The sequence below is a fragment of the Oncorhynchus nerka genome, linkage group LG15 (genome assembly GCF_034236695.1).
Source record: "Oncorhynchus nerka isolate Pitt River linkage group LG15, Oner_Uvic_2.0, whole genome shotgun sequence".
NCBI classification, from domain to species: Eukaryota; Metazoa; Chordata; class Actinopteri; order Salmoniformes; family Salmonidae; genus Oncorhynchus; species Oncorhynchus nerka.
Genome location: NC_088410.1, coordinates 19,855,420 through 19,868,184, shown reverse-complemented (window position 1 = coordinate 19,868,184; position 12,765 = coordinate 19,855,420). Strand labels below are relative to the sequence as shown.

General features: G+C 43.8%; 1 non-coding gene across 1 annotated transcript; it reads left to right on the top strand.

Annotated features, from left to right (window-relative positions):
* The first annotated feature begins 5,805 nt into the window (after positions 1-5,805).
* On the top strand, positions 5,806-5,912 carry LOC135560653 (U6 spliceosomal RNA). Its single transcript, XR_010459152.1, has one exon. It is a non-coding gene; the product is annotated as a U6 spliceosomal RNA (small nuclear RNA).
* The last annotated feature ends 6,853 nt before the right edge of the window (positions 5,913-12,765 follow it).

Here is a 12,765-nt window from a genome sequence, read left to right as displayed (position 1 = left end):
TAGCTCCTACTGCCCCTCAGCTCCGGTCAACCTCCCAGGCAACAGCTGGACCAGTGCAGCCTGCTGCTGACGCTCAGGTAAACGTCTCACCTCAACTATGACTTGGCTATTTCATTTCACTTTTGGATGTGTGGGGATGGAAAAGAAATGTATTGATTCTCTGCTCTGTTGCAGGTGCTTCTTCTCCCTGAGGGATGGAAGCAGACGCTCCCAATGGAGCAGCAAGAGTGGGTCAGTCGGCCATTTTCATAAGGGACAAGCAGCTCAAATGTGTCCTGAAAAGCCAGCTTGAGCTGTGGTACTTCCCTCCTCTGCCTCCTAACATCAGCCATCAGCCTCCAGCTTCTCCCTCCGGCCTACTTCCTCCGACCATTCTGCCTCTGGATGCCCTACCGCCTGTGGGCCTTTAAGTTTGTGTGCGCCCAGCGCCACAGTGCGCCCAGCCACAGTACAAGCGTCAAAAGCTCACAGGCTGTGGGGTGTACAAGACAGTCCGGAGGGTGCTTGACATGGACGGCTGGTATTATATGGGGACAGAGTATTCTTACAGAGGCTGGTATTATATGGGGACAGAGTACCTGGAGTGCCGCCTCTGTAAGAAGCTACTAGCAGGATGGTCGCTGGAGGTCTTGAACCAGCTGGACACAAGTCATCGCTCCATGTTCCCAGCCATCTTGACTTACAGGTTAGTAATTCACACCTCTGGAAATCAAAGCTCTTGTTCACTTTGAGGAAAAACAGGAAAAAGCATCATAGTGAGAAAAAGAGGCGGTCAGTAGGTTCTTGTCAACACTGAGTTTTGATGTTTCAAAGCCCCATTGAAATGTTAATTAGCTCTTTGCCCATTGAAATGTTAATTAGCTCTTTGAGCTCTCTGAATTTCTGACCTTCGATCTCTTATCAGGAACTGCCCAAACAAAGCAGTGTTTCAAAGTCACCCTTTCCCCAAGCCCCTCCTTCCCTTATCAAAGTGTTTCAACGTCACCCTTTCACCAAGCCCCTCCTTCCCTTATCAAAGTGTTTCAACGTCACCCTTTCCCCAAGCCCCTCCTTCCCTTATCAAAGTGTTTCTAGAACCCCCCTCCACACCCTCCTCTTTTTTGCCCAATTGTCTCTGTGTATTAGGCTGTCCTGTGACCTGAAGGTGGTCAGGCTGAGAGAGAGGACACTGGGGAACAGTGTGACCAGGCTGTACAACCAGCTGAGGGAGCAGCACAGCCTGACCTGGATGAGTCGGACCCTGTACTACCTGTCTGTCTGTGACCACTTTGTAGTCCCAGGTGCTGCACCACTGAGGGTAACACCTCCTCCTCCCTTTTTGGATGTGCCCTCAGCCCAGTGGCTGCTGACTGTCCACGGCTACGACGTTCTGTTCCAGCTAGAGGACTTCAAGGCCAGAGTCACCTCCATCTTTGGGTCCATCCTGAAGATGGATTCAACCAAGGTGATTGAAGATGTTTTGACCAGAAATAATACTAGTTAGTTAGAGACAATCAAATGAATACTAATTTATTAGGACTTATTTTATGACTTAATGAATGTATTGTGAAACGTTGTGTCCACTCACTGACATGACTGTGTGTTCGTCTGTCTGTGTTTGTTTGACTCCCCTCAGGTGACCAAGAAACTAGCTGGGACAGCAGCGTGGGCCACAAATGTTGTCAATGAGTACGGCCAGGTGCTCATTACGGTCCTCACTGACAGTGAAGGGGAGGGTCTGCTCGACAGGGCAGCTGGCCTCCAGCAGCGCTACAGTAGATCTGGAGTGGCACCTCCCAAGCTGCTCTCTGTCGACCGGGACTGCTGCACCCTGATGGGAAAGGGGAAGACGGCAGCCATGTTCAGCCAGTGGGATGAGCTCATCGTCCGGCTGGATGTGTGGCACCTCATCCGTCGTTTTGCTCGGGGAGTGACCACAGAGAGCTCGGGGAGTGACCACAGAGAGCTCGGGGAATGACCACAGAGAGCTCGGGGAGTGACCACAGAGAGCTCGGGGAGTGACCACAGAGAGCTCGGGGAGTGACCACAGAGAGCCATCCCCTGTATGCTCTCTTTTTGTGGCGGCTCTCCTCCTGCATGTTGGTGTGGTGTGCTGTGCAGATGATGTGGAGCACCTGCTGGAGGCCAAGCGAGGTGAGCTCATGGAGAGCAACATCACCGGGGTCGAGTATCTCTTCTCCCAGACCCATGGTGACCAGAGGTTGGAGTCCAACCTCGGTAAGGACCCAGATGTCCCAGACGGGACACCTACTCTATTTGAGGGAGGAGAGGAGGATGACCCCACCATGTCCTTGCCCGACCTCGATGACCGTCTCCCACCAGTCCCTCCACTCCACCGCCCACTCAACCCAACCCATCCCAGGTACCTGTCGTCACACCCCCTGATGACACTGCACCAGCTGCCAGTCAGGACCCTGAGGATGATGTAAGTGCCTATCCACGTCCTAAACAGCTCACTCAAGTTTCTTTCCATTCATAACTATTAATGTGACTATTAATCCAACCCTTCCCCATGACTCTTCTATTTCCAGGAGTACATAGGACCTGATGGGGTTAGTGGATACCAGCACGTGGTCCTCCTGGCCACTAGTCAGCCACTGCCACCTCTACCCAGTCTGTCTTCCACCTCCCTCCCTATAACGCCAGTGTCCCAGACCTGCCCTCGACCTCCACTCCTCTTCCCCCTCCTGCTGGTGGACCAAAGGTCTCCAGGACCACCGAATGGAGGAGGAGGAAGAAGCTGGAGTCTGGCATTAAAGTCAGAGTGCACAAGCCATATGAAGGCTATAAGTGCTCTAAATGTGGCAAGCCTAAAACTTCTGAGTTTGGACACAGTATGTATGGTTCTGTGAGATTCTGTGCCGCTACCTCTGGTACGACTTGTTTCTTGGTCAAACGGACACGAGGCAGTGCATTTCTTCCGGTCTCCGAACGGATATTTTGGTTGAGATTTACCCGGACATTATTTCCAGACGTACAGCTATAGAATATACATCGCCTCGTGATCAATTTGATCGATTATTAACGTTTACTAATACCTAAAGTTGCATTACAAAAGTATTTCGAAGTGTTTTGTGAAAGTTTATCGTCAACTTTTTTAATTTAAAAAAATTACGTTACGTTATAAAACGCAATTTTTTTCCTTGATCACACAGTCTTCATAGATCGATATCTAGGCTATATATGGACCGATTTAATCGAAAAAAAAGACCCAATAGTGATGTTTATGGGACATCTAGGAGTGCCAACAAAGAAGATGGTCAAAGGTAATGAATGTTTTATATTTTATTTGTGCGTTTTGTGTAGCGCCGACTATGCTAATTATTTTGTTTACGTCCCATGTGGGTCTTTTGGGGTGTTACATGCTATCAGATAATAGCTTCTCATGCTTTCGCCGAAAAGCATTTTAAAAATCTGACTTGTTGCCTGGATTCACAACGAGTGTAGCTTTAATTCAGTACCCTGCATGTGTATTTTAATGAACGTTTGAGTTTTAACGAGTGCTATTAGCATTTAGCGTAGCGCATTTGCATTTCCAGATGTCTAGATGGGACGCCTGCGTGTCGGGTAGGAGTAAGAGGTTAAACGCTAGTAAAACCAAATGCATGCTTTTCAACCGTTCGCTGCCTGCACCCGCACGCCCGACTAGCATCACCACCCTGGATGGTTACAACCTAGAATATGTGGACATCTATAAGTACCTAGGTGTCTGGCTAGACTGTAAACTCTCCTTCCAGACTCATATCAAACATCTCCAATCTAAAATAAAATCTAGAGTCGGCTTTCTATTCCGCAACAAAGCCTCCTTCACTCACGCCGCCAAACTTACCCTAGTAAAACTGACTATCCTACCGATCCTTGACTTCGGCGATGTCATCTACAAAATAGCTTCCAATACTCTACTCAGCAAATTGGATGCAGTTTATCACAGTGCCATCCGTTTTGTTACTAAAGCACCTTATACCACCCACCACTGCGACTTGTATGGTCTAGTCGGCTGGCCCTCGCTACATATTCGTCGCCAGACCCACTGGCTCCAGGTCATCTACAAGTCCATGCTAGGTAAAGCTCCGCCTTATCTCAGTTCACTGGTCACGATGGCAACACCCACCCGTAGCACGCGCTCCAGCAGGTGTATCTCACTGATCATCCCTAAAGCCAACACCTAATTTGGCCGCCTTTCCTTCCAGTTCTCTGCTGCCTGTGACTAGAACGAATTGCAAAAATCGCTGAAGTTGGAGACTTTTATCTCCCTCACCAACTTTAAACATCTGCTATCTGAGCAGCTAACCGATCGCTGCAGCTGTACATAGTCCATCGGTAATAGCCCACCAAATTTACCTACATCATCCCAATACTGTTTTTATTTATTTACTTTTCTGCTCTTTTGCACACCAGTATCTCTACCTGCACATGACCATCTAGATCATTTATCACTCCAGTGTTAATCTGCAAAATTGTAATTATTCACCTACCTCCTCATGCCTTTTGCACACAATGTATATAGACTATTTTTTATTTTTTATACTGTGTTATTGACTTGTTAATTGTTTAGTCCATGTGTAACTCTGTGTTGTCTGTTCACGCTGCTATGCTTTATCTTGGCCAGGTCGCAGTTGTAAATGAGAACTTGTTCTCAACTAGCCTACCTGGTTAAATAAAGGTGAAATAAAAAATAAAAAGTCAGTCAATCCAATGACATCCCCCTTCTCTCTCGTTCTCTCCCTATTTTTCTCTTTCTCCTCTCCCTTTTCTCTCATCATTCTCCCCCTTTTTCTCACTCACTCCCCTTTTTCTTTCGCTCCCTTTGTCTCTCACTCTCCCTTTCTTTCTCTTTTTGTCTCCCCATGTTCTCTCTCCCCTTTTCTCATTCTCCCTCTCCCCCTTCTGTCTCTTTTCCCCCCCACCACCAGTTTTAAAAACTCTTATTGAACCACACTGGCAATGTGTCAACATGAAAGTTGAAACAGTCACCTTCCAACCACAGCCAGGCCACATATGAATCTCTAGTTCTCTGTCGCTCTCTTTAACATTTCCCTCTCTGCTGTTTCTCTCGTTCTAGTTCTCTCTCCTCTCTGTTACTACTCTTCTGTGTTGCTCTGTTCTGCTTCTCTCGCTACTAAATGGGGAGTTGGTTATAAGTATCTTTGGCCGGGCCATGTTGCAGAGAGCGGGGGAAGGGTGGGGAACAAAGACCAGGGGAAGAGCAACTAAAACCAAAAGCTTATTACACTACATTTTAGTCTAGAATCATTCCTTATAATAATCAATTAAATGTCTCTACATCTATAACTAAAGTCAAAATGTCACAAAACAGCAGTTTTTGCATTTGATCACTGATCACTTTCTTTCTTACCAAATAGCACATTTTCACGTAAGGTACACGATTTTAAAACCCCCATGTTAGGGTATTTTTGACGTAGGCTTCACAACATTTCCTGCTACGTTTATGCGTGAGGACCTTTAGTGAATGCAGCCCCAGAGCGTGTCGGGTTTCAGTGAGTGGGTGGGGTTTTGTGCGAGGGCTTTTGTTACGTCATTATGTTCTACCCTATCAACGTCCTAGACGGGACAGTGTACTCGCATATCACCCAGCATACGTTGCAACTCTGAAGCAGAGGTTAGAAGATTACAACAGACAAGGTAGCCATTATTATCCCTACCAGTTTAATGCCTATACAATATCCTTTGGGAACCTTCTATGGGTGGTTTTTGAGCCTCTGAAGGTCTGTTTGAACGCAACCAGGATCCGAAACGTCAGGAGGGTTGTGCTCTATATATGAGGGCCTCTCCTATGTCTGTATTGTGCTCGCTTCGGCAGCACATATACTAAAATTGGAACGATACAGAGAAGATTAGCATGGCCCCTGCGCAAGGATGACACGCAAATTCGTGAAGCGTTCCTTATTTTGACCCCTTTTACCCCTATATATAAGGGGGGACATCCATCTTCCTCCTAGTATTACCATAAGAACATGTTTTAAATCCCATTGGAAATTGTGCCATAATGGCAGTGACTTCATGTTAATTTTGTTCCAATACCTCCATCTGGTGGCCACATAGTGCTATTGCATCCATTGGTGTCATCACTAACAGTGATAATTTCCCAAGATGGCATAGCAGTGAAGACGTGTTTTGTTCGTGTCTCGAATGTGATACGGTATCGCTATTATTTTTTATTTGAGAACACATTCAATAACCTCCAGAAGCTAACCAGATTTGTGTCAAATCGGAGGGCATGTTGTCCGGTCCTCTGGCAGTCTCTATGGGGGTGCCACAGGGTTCAATTCTTGGGCCGACTCTTTTCTCTGTATATATCAATGATGTTGCTCTTGCTGGTGGTGGTAGTAGTAGTGGTAATGATGATGGTGGTGGTAGTAGTAGTAATGATGATGGAGGTAGTAGTAGTGGTAATGATGATTGTAGTAGTAGTAGTAATGATGGTGGTAGTAGTAGTAATGATGGTGGAGGTGGTAGTAATGATGATGGTAGTAGTAGGGTAATGATAGCAGTTTAGTGATGATGGTGGTATGAGTAGTAGCAGTGGTAGTAGTGGTAATGATGATGGTGGTATGAGTAGTAGTAGTAATGGTGGTGGTAGTAGTAGTAGTAGGGTGATGGTAATGATAGCAGTTTAGTGATGATGGTAGTAGTAGTGATGGTGGTAGTAGTAGTAGTAGGGTGATGGTAATGATAGCAGTTTAGTGATGATGGTAGTAGTAGTAGTGATGGTGGTGGTGGTTGTAGTAGTAGTAGTAATGGTGGTGGTGGTAGTAGTAGTAGTAGTGATGGTGGTGGTGGTGGTAGTAGTAGTAATGGTGGTGGTGGTAGTAGTAGGGTAGTAGGGTAATGATAGCAGTTTAGTGATGATGGTAGTAGTAGTAGTAGTAGTAGTAATGATGGTGGTGGTAGTAGTAGTAGTAGTAGTAATGATGGTGGTGGTAGTAGTAGTAGTAATGATGGTGGTAGTAGTAGTAGTAGTAGTAATGATGGTGGTAGTAGTAGTAGTAATGATGGTGGTGGTAGTAGTAGTAATGATGGTGGTAGTAGTGGTGGTAGTAGTAGTAATGATGGTGGTGGTAGTAGTAGTAGTAATGATGGTAGTAGTAGTAGTAGTGATGGTAGTAGTAGTAGTAGTAGTAGTAATGATGGTGGTGGTAGTAGTAGTAGTAATGATGGTGGTGGTAGTAGTAGTAGTAATGATGGTAGTAGTAGTAGTAGTAATGATGGTGGTAGTAGTAATGATGGTGGTGGTAGTAGTAGTAGTAATGATGGTAGTAGTAGTAGTAATGATGGTGGTGGTAGTAGTAGTAATGATGGTGGTGGTAGTAGTAGTAGTAATGATGGTGGTGGTAGTAGTAATGATGGTGGTGGTAGTAGTAGTAGTAATGATGGTGGTGGTAGTAATAATGGTGGTGGTAGTAGTAGTAGTAATGATGGTGGTGGTAGTAGTAGTAGTAATGATGGTGGTGGTAGTAGTAATAATGGTGGTGGTAGTAGTAGTAGTAATGATGGTGGTGGTAGTAGTAGTAGTAATGATGGTGGTGGTGGTAGTAGTAGTAATGATGGTGGTGGTGGTAGTAGTAGTAGTAATGATGGTAATGATGGTAGTAGTAGTAGTAGTAATGATGATGGTAGTTGTAGTACTGATGTAATGGTGAAGATTAGTTATAAGTTAGTTTTAGTTTCATTTTCCATTTTTATTTATTATATTTCTACTACTGACTTACCTTGTTATTTTTGTATTTCATGTTGTAATTATCATTTGCCACCATTTTATATTACTATTTGTTATCTTTTTATAATTGTATTACAATGTATATTGTATACATTGTTGCTTTGGCAAAAGTGACACAATGTTTTTTCATACCAATAAAGCAGCTTGAATTAGGAAAAAAATGAATTTGAGAGAAAGGAGAGAAAAAGAAGCGAGAAAGGAGAGAGAGAGAGAGAAAGAGAAATGTGAGAGAGAGAAAGAAGAGAGAGAAAAATTAGAGAAAGAGAAAGAAAGGGGAGAGAGAGAAGGAAAGGGGAGAGAGAGAAAGAAAGGGGAGAGAAATGAGAGAGAAAAGTGAGAGTAAAGAGAAAAAATGGAGTGGAATGAAGAGAAGAGAAAAAGAAAGAGGGAGAGAAAAAGAGGAACAGAGAAAATGAGAGGGAGGGAGAGAGAGAGAAAGAGGTTAGAGGGAAGAGAGAAAAGAGAGGGGAAAAGAGAGAAGTTGTAATGCAATGCAACCTCTGGCCTCATCTCCCTATCATGCACGTGTTAAAGGCACGGTACAGTACTGTACCTTTCTGCGTTGTGTTCTGGTGATGTGTAGGTGGAAGACAAGTCTCTGGACACAATTCTGCTGGTTGTCTCTCTTTTAGTGATTGAAGGGATACAAATACAAGACAAAGGTTGGTGCTGCTGTCTGGACTCCCAAACACAACTATATTAGCCTCTCTTCATCACGCGCTGAGCTAACTCACGTCAACAACTAAAAATGCATTGTACAAGATGTACATGTTCATATTTTCAAAATACTCATTTAATTTTATAAATGTTGTACAGAAATAATTAGCTAATAAATGCTAAATATTTCTTAGTGTACTATTGTACCTGAGGTATACTAATGAGGCAACAACGCCATTTTGACATGTCCAGACAAGTAACAAAATTAACAACGGCTAACTAATTAGCACATTAAACATTACATATCAAATCGTCACATTTCAGAACATACCTGCATGGAATGGATACAAATACAAAGTGTAAAGAATTGCTATTATGCAGGAGACCAATCTATTGCTAAATACATGGCTATTGCATTGTTATAACTGAGATAACACATAGCAACGTATTTTCACAGTAAAGCCTGTGGGGTCCCCTACAGGATAGCTCCCACATTACACACATAATCTCCCTTTTAACCGAACACTGTGTGCCCGAAGAAGATTCTACGATGACGGACAGACAACTGAGCCAATGGCGGAAGACTACAGACTACAACCAGCTGAACCAATCCGGAGATCCGATCTTCCTAGAGTCAACCTACTTCCTGTGACGTATATAAGGGCTGTGCTGACTGTTTACGCTCTCTCTGCCTGCCGTTCCACACGAACTAACGGAAGAGCCGTAATTACGCTGTACTACATATTTTCACTCTGAATAAACTGTTTACTTGTCATAAAATTTACCACTTAGTCTGAATCGATCCACACTAATATATATTCCTAAAAACAGTAGCGCAACACTAAATCAATGACGATCTAATTTTCGGTTGTCTTTTTTGGGACATTTGCTTACATGTGCATTGAAAAGAGCGGAGCGTAACATAACACATACCTCTCCTCATCAGGCTCTGAGCAAACCGAGGAGTAAAAGCATGACTCCTGTTGATGACCTCACAGCATTAACACCATGTAGAAAATAAATACAATACAATAGTTCACTCTTGAAAGTAGTGTAACAAATCTCAAAATAACCATAAAACAATAAATTATAATAAATGAGGGATTTTCGGTGAAATAAAGTATATGTTATAAATAAAGTATATGTTATACCTGTAATACATACGTAGCCTTTGCTTCTGCACAGGTGTTGTGTCGAAAATCTCCCCCCAGAATCCCCCCTTCGCGTTCTTCGTTACTGTGACTTGCTTGCTAGCTGACATTTCTGCTCTTCACTCTGTCAGTTTAGCCTACATTTCACTGATCTTAGTAGCAGAAAGCATTTTTGTCTGCAGTTTTCAGTTTGGCTATTTGTTTCAAGTGTATGTGGCGGTTCTAGCTTGTATGGCGCTCTGGGCGGAACCCCCCCTCCTTCAGCGCCCGTGTTGCCCCGGGCAAGATGCCCCTGGGCGTCCGCCCATGTCGCCTGTACCTAAATCCGCTACTGATTGTTGTATTAGTCTATAAATACATCTCTTTGCCATAATTCATCATCTCTCTCGTGTCTTATTCAACTAGTATTTTTGAAAGTGTAAGGATAATAATTCAGACATAGTCGTCCTGAAATGTTTATTGCTTGCCAACATTTTACTCCCTCCTCTATGTTTAATATAACACACATACATTAATTATTCATTTCGGTTGCCTTTTCTGGCATGAAGTTTGTTCTATAGAAACTATTTGACTGATGTGTGTCACCGAAAGTATTTGACTCAAGCCACAAAATGAAGGAAATTAGAAGGCGGGGGTGTATTCTGGCAGGGGGATTTTCGGCACAACACTGGTACCTAATTTACTTGATGTTAGCTAGAAGCCAGCATTTATCTGCATTTGGAGAAAGTTGTGAACTCATTATCTTTTGGACACCCAAAGCTATGAAAATCGTGCGTATGTAATGAATGGAACTAGTCTGGGCTGTAGTCTGTTTAGCGAACATTCCACTCCTTGTAACTCCTTGTAACATTACAGAGACTTTACAACCAGGCTGCAATGAAACAGTGTTGATCATATAATACATCTATCATGTGTTCGTTTAATGATGTGAAAATCATGATATTTCCCTTGCATTTCAATCCACACATGCATATGGGTCTGTAATGTATTGCATTGTTATCTAGGTATTCAATCCCTTTTTAAATTATGCAAGATTACTTTACAATAATGGCAATTATGTATTATTTGAATCTTACAATTTACCCATGTGGATCTGACATGCATCAAATGCTACATAACTTTGCATGCATGCTTTCCACAAATGCAATGTACTGATGAAATGCCCCCCATAAATAATTTTTAAAAGGCAAGAAATGCAACATTAGGCCAACCTGACTAGCGGGGAAAGTGTTAAAAACCGTAGCTAGCGATCGTCAACACGATAGGATCTGAATGGAGGAAGAGACGCGTCACACACACCCGTGTAGACAGTTTTCACAGTCTTCTTGTTATGAAGTCAATCAACTGTATTCGCTTCTCGAGTATTGGTTAACATATGGAATATACACATTTGACAGTCGTGTCAAGTTGTCTGGATGTCATTTGGGTGGAGGGCCATGCACAATACACACGGGAAACTGTTGAGCGTGACAAATCCAGCAGCGTTGCAGTTCTTGACACATTCAAACCGGTGCGCCTGGCACCTACTACCATACCCTGTTCAAAGGCACTTAAATATTTTGTCTTGCCCATTCACCCTCTGAATGGCACACATACACAGTCCATGTCTCAATTTACTCAAGACTTAAAAATCCTTCTTTAACCTGTCTCCTCCCCTTCATCTACACTGAAGTAGAGTATTTTTTTTAAGGGAGTATTTTTTTAACCTTTATTTAACTAGGCAAGTCAGTTAAGAACAAATTCTTATTTTCAATGACGGCCTAGGAACAGTGGGTTAACTGCCTGTTCAGTGGCAGAATGACAGATTTGTACCTTGTCAGCTCGGGGGTTTGAACTTGCAACCTTCAGGTTACTAGTCCAACGCTCTAACCAGGCTACTTTGCCGCCCCAACATTCACCTGGTCAGGCTATGGCATGGAAAGAGTAGGTGTTCATAATGTTTTGAACAAACAGGACACGCACGCCTCTGAGAATCACGCAGCGCTGCTGGGCTGGCCAAAGGCACAGTAGGGTCACACATGCCGCTTTGAATCGGTCGGTTGTGTGAAGAGGACACAAATAACTTTGTCCTTTTTAAAATATTTATCTTGAGTGAAAACGTCTTCACAAATCGTGATTTTATCAGGAGAGAAGATATTCCATTTGGCAAAAATCAGATGATTTATTTCTCTCTCTTTGTCTCTCTGTCTCTGTGTCCAGCTGTGTCTATGGCGCGCAGCTCACCATCTGCTTTGTTTGTGATACCGGGAGCACGGGTCCGGGTCCGTTGCATTTCTAACTGCCATGGGGAGAAAACGGTCGGCTGAAAACACTCCGGCTCAAGGGCGAATGACCGCACACCGAGAGGCGAGCGAGCAGAGGCTGTTAATTCAACAACCAAATGCAATTGATTTTACATACAAGAACACCAGAAGCTATCGTCAGAGCTTTGGACTCTAAACGTTTATATTTCTTAGTTTTTCTTGTCTAAAACTTCCCCGATCTCTCGCTCTCTCTAGTTGTCTCTCTCTCTATAGATCTCTTTCTCTAGGTCTCTCTCTCTGTCTTTCTGTCTCTCTCTCTCTATGTCTCTATCTATCTAGGTTTCTATCTCTCTCTCTCCAGGTCTCTCCAGGTCTCTATCTCTCTCTCTCTGTCTCTCTCTCTATAGATCTCTTTCTCTAGGTCTCTCTCTCTATGTCTCTCTCTAGGAATCTCTCTCTCTCCTCTGCCATCAAGAGTGGAGTAGATGGAGATGAAGGGGGAAGGAGGAGGGAGACATCTTTTGATCTTTAAATCAATAACCTAGAAACAGTTGGTTGACCGTTACCATGGTATCACTGGGGTGGTAAAGGCTCAATATACATCTCAGACTAGAGGGAAGAGGGGATACAACTCAGACTAGAGAGAAGAGGGGATACAACTCAGACTAGGGAGAAGAGGGGATACATCTCAGACTAGAGAGAAGAGGGGATACAACTCAGACTAGAGGGGATACAACTCAGACTAGAGGGAAGAGGGGATACAACTCAGACTAGAGGGATGAGGGGATACAACTCAGACTAGAGAGAAGAGGGGATACAACTCAGACTAGAGGGAAGAGGGGATACAACTCAGACTAGAGAGAAGAGGGGATACAACTCAGACTAGAGGGAAGAGGGGATAAAACTCAGACTAGAGGGAAGAAGACTAGAGGGAAGAGGGGATACAACTCAGACTAGAGAGAAGAGGGGATACAAC